Source organism: Lissotriton vulgaris, chromosome 2_1, assembly GCF_964263255.1.
Source record: "Lissotriton vulgaris chromosome 2_1, aLisVul1.2, whole genome shotgun sequence".
In the NCBI taxonomy this organism is placed as follows: domain Eukaryota; kingdom Metazoa; phylum Chordata; class Amphibia; order Caudata; family Salamandridae; genus Lissotriton; species Lissotriton vulgaris.
This window is the reverse complement of record NC_141687.1, coordinates 1,632,081,353-1,632,087,784: the sequence shown is the minus strand read 5'-3', so window position 1 is coordinate 1,632,087,784 and position 6,432 is coordinate 1,632,081,353. Positions and strand designations below refer to the sequence as shown.

Genomic DNA, 6,432 nt, shown 5'->3' with positions numbered 1-6,432 from the left:
TGATTTGTTATTACCTCTTTATTTCATCTCATCATACATGTGTGCATAAATTGATTCTCCCAAATTTGTAGTCAGTGTAATTTCTCTCTAGTGTGTGTGTGTTTATGTCTCATTTCTTCGTTATTTTTCTAGGAGAGCTTCAAAAATATTTTTTTTCTGAGCTAATTCTTCCAATCTCATATCTTCTATTTCTTTTTCACAACAAAAATCTCAAACTGTAGTTTTGCAATTATTTCTTCATCCTAATAATTAAGCATTCACATTGCTTAAGCAATATTTCCTTTAGCTTATTGCAACATATTACTCTCTCTTATGAAAATAGAGTTATTGTGAGACCCCTTGGTACTTTTTTTTCAATAAAATTGTTTCGAAATATTCACTTCCAACAATACTTGATTGTTCTACTTTCAAAAACAAATATTTCATGTTTTGTATTATCTGATTTACCAATACAACTATCTATTTTGTTTGTAAAGAATTGTTCCAATTGTTCTCTTTTCTCCAAATGTTTGGACATTTCTTATGTTTTCTTTTTTTTAAATTGGAAGTGTGCCAGACTCTCAACTTACACTATGAGTCTAGTATTGAAATTGAACAGAGCATTTGGCACAATCCCACTCATAGGCTATATTAATCTGCATATAGGTTATACATTCCCCAAAATGTTTTATTTGTTATCCTTAATGCACATGCTTATTGATAAAGCTGAGGAAATAGTTGCAAAATATTAAGATTGAGATTAGAACTGCAGAAAAGGCAGCGTGGCTTGAACCGCCACAAGATGGCCGCATCGGGTTGAGGCTCCGCGAGTGAACGGAAACTGGAAGCATCGTTGGAGCTGGGGTTTTTTAAGTTTAAACCAGTTTATGACCCGTTTCCCCTGCGCCGCTCTTTCCTCTAAGACACCTGAGGTGGCGCCTGCCATTTTCTGCATTGCGAGACGCCGCTCCTCTCCACCAGTCTGTCTGGGCTGCTTGCTACGCAGCTTTGGGGACGCCGCTGAAGCTTTATTGCAGTGCTATACGACCAGCTGACAACAGTGCCTGAAATACTTGCTCTAATGGGTATGGCAACAGGATCCCAACAAAATGTATATATTAAATGACGTTGTGTTCTTTTGGATGATTTTTGAAGCACTCGTCATTGTCATTTTAGAGGAAGTCACCACATAAATATCCAAGCGCATGTCTGGTGGTACTAATGTTGACTCTGTCTACTTTATTTGACTGAATTCATATATTTTAGAATACAACCGTTTGGTTTGCTCTTCATATAGTCATAAATGACCATTTTTCTTAGCCCATTTTGGAGAGGTTTGTTTGAACTGGCTTCGGAATGCTTTCTAGTCACTGCTATAGCTAATGTTTTCTTTATTCAGTAACTGGACGGCCTCCTCAGAATGGACTGCGCTGCTTGCTGTGTTTTGATGCTGTTTCTACAATGAGCAGACCCTGTATTTGTAAGGCGATTGCTTCCAAGTCCAATATCATATATTAAATAAGGTTTACGTGCAGACGCCTACAGAATTAGACTTATCAATCCAAAGGTAGCACGTAGAGGAATAGAGGTGCTTTTTCATTATTGTTTTAGCAGCCTTCTATAAGTATCTAACAAGTCGTCTGTGAACTGCCCATCTTCTGAGAATTTCTATATACCAAGTATTCACCGACATGGAGGTTTCTTCTTCACTTGGTCAAAAAACAGCTTCTGCAAATATGTCTTCACTTCGCAAGGATTCCAGCCCTGCTGCCCCTGCAAAATGTCACAAGAAGGAACCTAACCCGCCTACCAAGTCTCCACTACCCATAATAATGGAGGACCTCATGGAAGAGATAAGGATGCTTAAACCTTTTCTGGTAGAAACCAATGCTACTCTTCAGAAGCTGGATGAGAAGTGGTCCAATTTAGACTCCAAAGTGCCGGCAGTGGAACAACGGATTAGTGATGCTCAAGATTTGATTCCTTAGGTTGCTGATATGTCTAAAGAAATTGCTCTCCTCAAGATGCAAACAGAAGATTTAGAAATTCGCAACAGGTGCAATAATCTTCAAATGTACGGTATTCCTGAGGGGGGAGGGAAGGGTCTGACATGCTTACTTTCTTAAAAATGCACATTCCTAAAATTGTTGGTCTTTAGGATAGCATCACTCCTAATCTGCAGCGTGCTCACCGCCTTGGTCCTAAAATTGGCGTTTTGTCTTCTTCTTCAACAGTCACTCGCCCTAGAGGGATAATTGTTTAATTTCTGGAATACACTGAGTTATTAATGGTCCTCTCAGTGGCAAAGTCGAGAAAGCAGATGTTATGGTCTGGTCAAAAAGTTTTTTTCCCTCAAGATGTGGCCCCAGCCACTGCCGCTCGCCGCAAAGAGATTCTCTCTCTTCGCCCGGCTGTTCGTTCCATGAATGCCAGATACGGCCTAGTCTATCCCTGCTTTTGTAAAGTCACATACAAAGAGACGTCCTACTCTTTTGATCGCCCGGAGGATCTAAGACAATTTATTTCTCATCACAAGGGAGATGTAATGGAATTTGGAGGGCTATGACTAACATTGTTGTTTCTGCTTTGCATTGTGCTCTCTAAGTTTTTCTGTTTTATTCCATCTTTTTGAAGAGTTTCGTCTACTTTTTGGGTTGTAGGTCATAGTTTTTTGTTGCCTTTTTTCTCTACATTATGTGGTTCTCTTGCCTTACTTGGAGGTCATTTTACATTACGGTTCCCTTGTGTCTTTTTCTACAGATGTTCTCTCCTCCTGTATAATCCCATTCCTCTGACACTTTCCCCTTCCTGCCTTTCACCTCATTCCTAATGTTCGTGGTTCATCCTCATGTTAGGTAAGGGGTTGAGAATCTTATAATGCATCCTTTGTTGTAGTTGTTTGCCTGCTTTTTGTCTATCAATTTACGGTTAAGTATATTATTGCTCTCCCCTGTGGTGTTGTGTTATTTTATAGTAGGCTCCCTGTTTTCATATATATTTTTTATTATTGGTTCTGGTTGTTCCCGGTTTCTCTTCCTGGCTCTGCTGTCTGTTTTCTATCCATAGTTTCCCGCTTCCCATGTTATTTTTTTTAGTCTGGATACATATCTCATCTTTCTTGACTGAAGTCTCTCGACTTCTTGTCAACCTTTCTTGGTCTATCATTTGCTTCCTCCTCTATCCTTTCGGTCTTTTCTTTCTTCTCTCTGTTTTCTTTTCCCTCTTCTCTATTTTCTCTCCTCTGACCTCAGTCCATGTATTTTCTTCTGCATTTGCATTTCCTCTATTTCATTTTCTTTTTCTTCTCTATGTAACCCTTACTTATCATCTTTTTTGTCTGTCTTTATTATTATTTTTTTCTATTAAACTTTGCATCCTTGTTGTTTTTTATCGCTGTCATATTGTTTGTAAAACCCTTTTGCATTTGGTAGTGCTTATGTTACTGATAATCCTTACAGTACTTATGTTATTGATTATTGTCCTTTTCCCAGTGAGATGACTTATAATGTCCGAATTATTTCATGAAATGTAAAATGTTTACGTAATCCTGTTAAGAAACAACTAATACTTACACATCTTTCAAATGTAAAATTGCAATGCTACAAGAAACGCACCTTAATGACAATGATATTAATTCCCTTAAAAAGCAATGAGTTGGTGATGTTTATAGTTCCCCATCTAGAGGTAGGAAACATGGAGTGGTGATAATATTTCATAAATCCCTTTACCTTACTGTGGAGAGTGAAGAGAGGGATACTGACGGTCGTTGGCTCCTTCTTCACACTCTCATTAATGGTTCACATATTTCTCTCCTTAATATTTACGGTCCCACAGGCATCGACTCCCAATTCTGGCAATCCATGTCACACACTCTTCATACATGCTCTGACTCTAATCTTGTTGTAGGGGGGTGTCTGTAATCAGGTTCTTGATCCATTTATTGACAATAAATCCTCTTCCAGGTATGTTCCTAATAAAATGCAAAAAAACTTTGCTAATACTATACACTATAGAGGGTTGGTAGATGCCTGGAGAATATTCAATCCTGACTCTTTAGAATTTACTTTCTTTTCCGTGACTTATAACTCCACATCTAGAATTGATTATATTTTTCTGAGCCCACTTCTTTTTCCGAACTTATCACATGCTGAAATTGGTTCCATTTTGATTCCCGATCACGCTCCTGTCCTTATCAATTTCGATCTTCCTTCCTGGCCCTCTAAATCTCACTGATGGTGATTTAATAACTATCTTCTTAAGGACCCCTTGTTTATCGGATGCTTTAAGGATTTCATTTCAGAGTTTTTTCTCCTTAGCGCTAGTCCAGATACGCCCTTTCATACCACATGGGATGCTTTAAAGCGACTGATAGGGAATTTATTATTGATTACCTAGCTAGTAAAAAGAAACAATATCGTAGGGAGTCTGCTTCTATGTTATCGGCCATTAAGAAATTGGAACATGCATACTATTCTTCTAATAATGCTGACACCCTTAAGAATTTGGTCCAGGCAAAACTAGCTTTTAATAGGAAATATGCGGAGGATGCTTCTGGAATATTATTAAAAATTAATTCAAAATTTTATGGTGGCTGTAATAGAGCCGGTAAACTGCTAGCAAGCTATCTGAAGGTTAAATCTCAAAGGTCCAGAATTATCAAGATTACTGATGATTGTAGTACTCATTGACCTTTGACCCTGCCACTAGGCAGGTCGCTCCCCTCACCGCCACGCAGCCCCCTGTGTGACCTGTGTGACCCGCTGCCGCCCGTGCTGAGCCGCCTGCCTCGCCTCTGAGTACTGTTCTGCTTTGTTCTGCTTAGTCTCTGGTGCCCATCCTTTGTTCTATTTCGGGGCCCATCTGTTGCCCATCTGTTTCTGGTGTCCATCCTTTGCCTTACTTTGTGCCAATCTCTTTGATTTCTGTACTCCTTTCACTCTGTCCCCCTGTGCCAGTTTTCTTTGCCCCTGTGCCCCTTTCTTTTTTCCCCTGCCTCCTGTGTCCATCGCAGTTTCCCGCCACTGGGCCCCTGCGGCCCCGCCCTCCTGCATCTCATTGGCCGCCCCGCTCCCACCTCCCAACTGCTCCTCCCTCCCTCTGCCCCTCATATGGAGGCCGTGAAGTGGTAGAGAGAGCGACCTTTTACCCTGCCCCAAGCAGGTCGCTCCCCTCAACGCCACGCAGCCCCCTGTGTGACCTGTGTGACCCGCTGCTGCCCGTGCTGAGCCGCCTGCCTCGCCTCTGAGTACTGTTCTGCTTTGTTCTGCTTTGTCTCTGATGTGCATCCTTTGTTCTATTTCGGTGCCCATCTGTTGCCCATCTGTTTCTGGTGTCCATTATTTGCCTTATTTTGTGCCCATCTCTTTCCTTTCTGTACCCCTTGCACTCTGTCCCCCTGTGCCAGTTTTCTTTGCCCCTGTGCCCCTTTCTTTTTTCCACTGACTCCCGTGTCCATCGACGTTTCCCGCCGCTGTGCCCCTGCGGCCCCGCCCCCCTGCATCCCATTGGCCGCCCGCTCTCACCTCACAGCTGCTCCTCCCTCCCTTTGCCCTTCATATGGAGGCCGCAAAGCGGCCGCGCAGCGGCTGCGCCACTGGTGCGCCGCTGGCGCACCGCTGGTACACCAAAGCCAAGCCCTTCTGTGCCTGGACTGTACCCAGCACCAGAACCCCTGGACCCCACGCCCCCTGCAACGCCCGACTGCACTATGACTCCAACACCCTCCACGCACTCAACACTGGACGAGACCACCCCTGCTACCTGGCCACCCCGAAGCGCACCCAAGGACCCTTCGCCTGCCGGAACTGCAGATTCATCAGCATCCAGCCCACCAGATCACCAACAAGAGAACCCAACCACCTCCGCTGCATCCTCCTTAACACCCGCTCTGCGTGCAAGCACGCCATAGAACTCTGGGACCTCCTAGACTCCACCGCCCCTGACGTGGCCTTCCTGACGGAGACCTGGCTGAACACCACCTCAGCACCAGACATCGCCATAGCCATCCCACAGGGCTACAAGATCTCCGCAGAGACCACACCATGGAGTTGGTGGGGGAAACGTCATCATCCACAAGGACACCCTCAAAGTCTCGACCATCACCGACGACACCCTCACCACTGCCGAGCACATGCAATTCCAGATCCACACCGACCCCAACACGACCCTCTGAGGAACACTCATCTACAGACCACCCGGACCAAGACCACATTTCTGCGACACCATCGCCGACCTCGCCAGCACCCACGCCCTTGCTTCCACGGAACACCATCCTCCTTGGGGACCAGAACTTCCACCTCGAGAATAACAATGACGCCAACTCCACCGCCCTGTTAGACAACCTCGCCAACCTCGGACTCAAACAGCTCGTCACGACACCCACCCACCTCGCCGGACACACGCTGGACCCCATTTTCTTCACAAGCCCCCATGTCTCCTTTAACCACACCACCG

At 44.1% G+C, this 6,432-nt stretch overlaps 1 pseudogene; it reads right to left on the bottom strand.

Moving 5' to 3' along the window:
* Positions 1–3,578: 3,578 nt before the first annotated feature.
* Positions 3,579–6,432, bottom strand: part of LOC147732970 (uromodulin-like) — a 41,572-nt pseudogene continuing 38,718 nt past the window's right edge.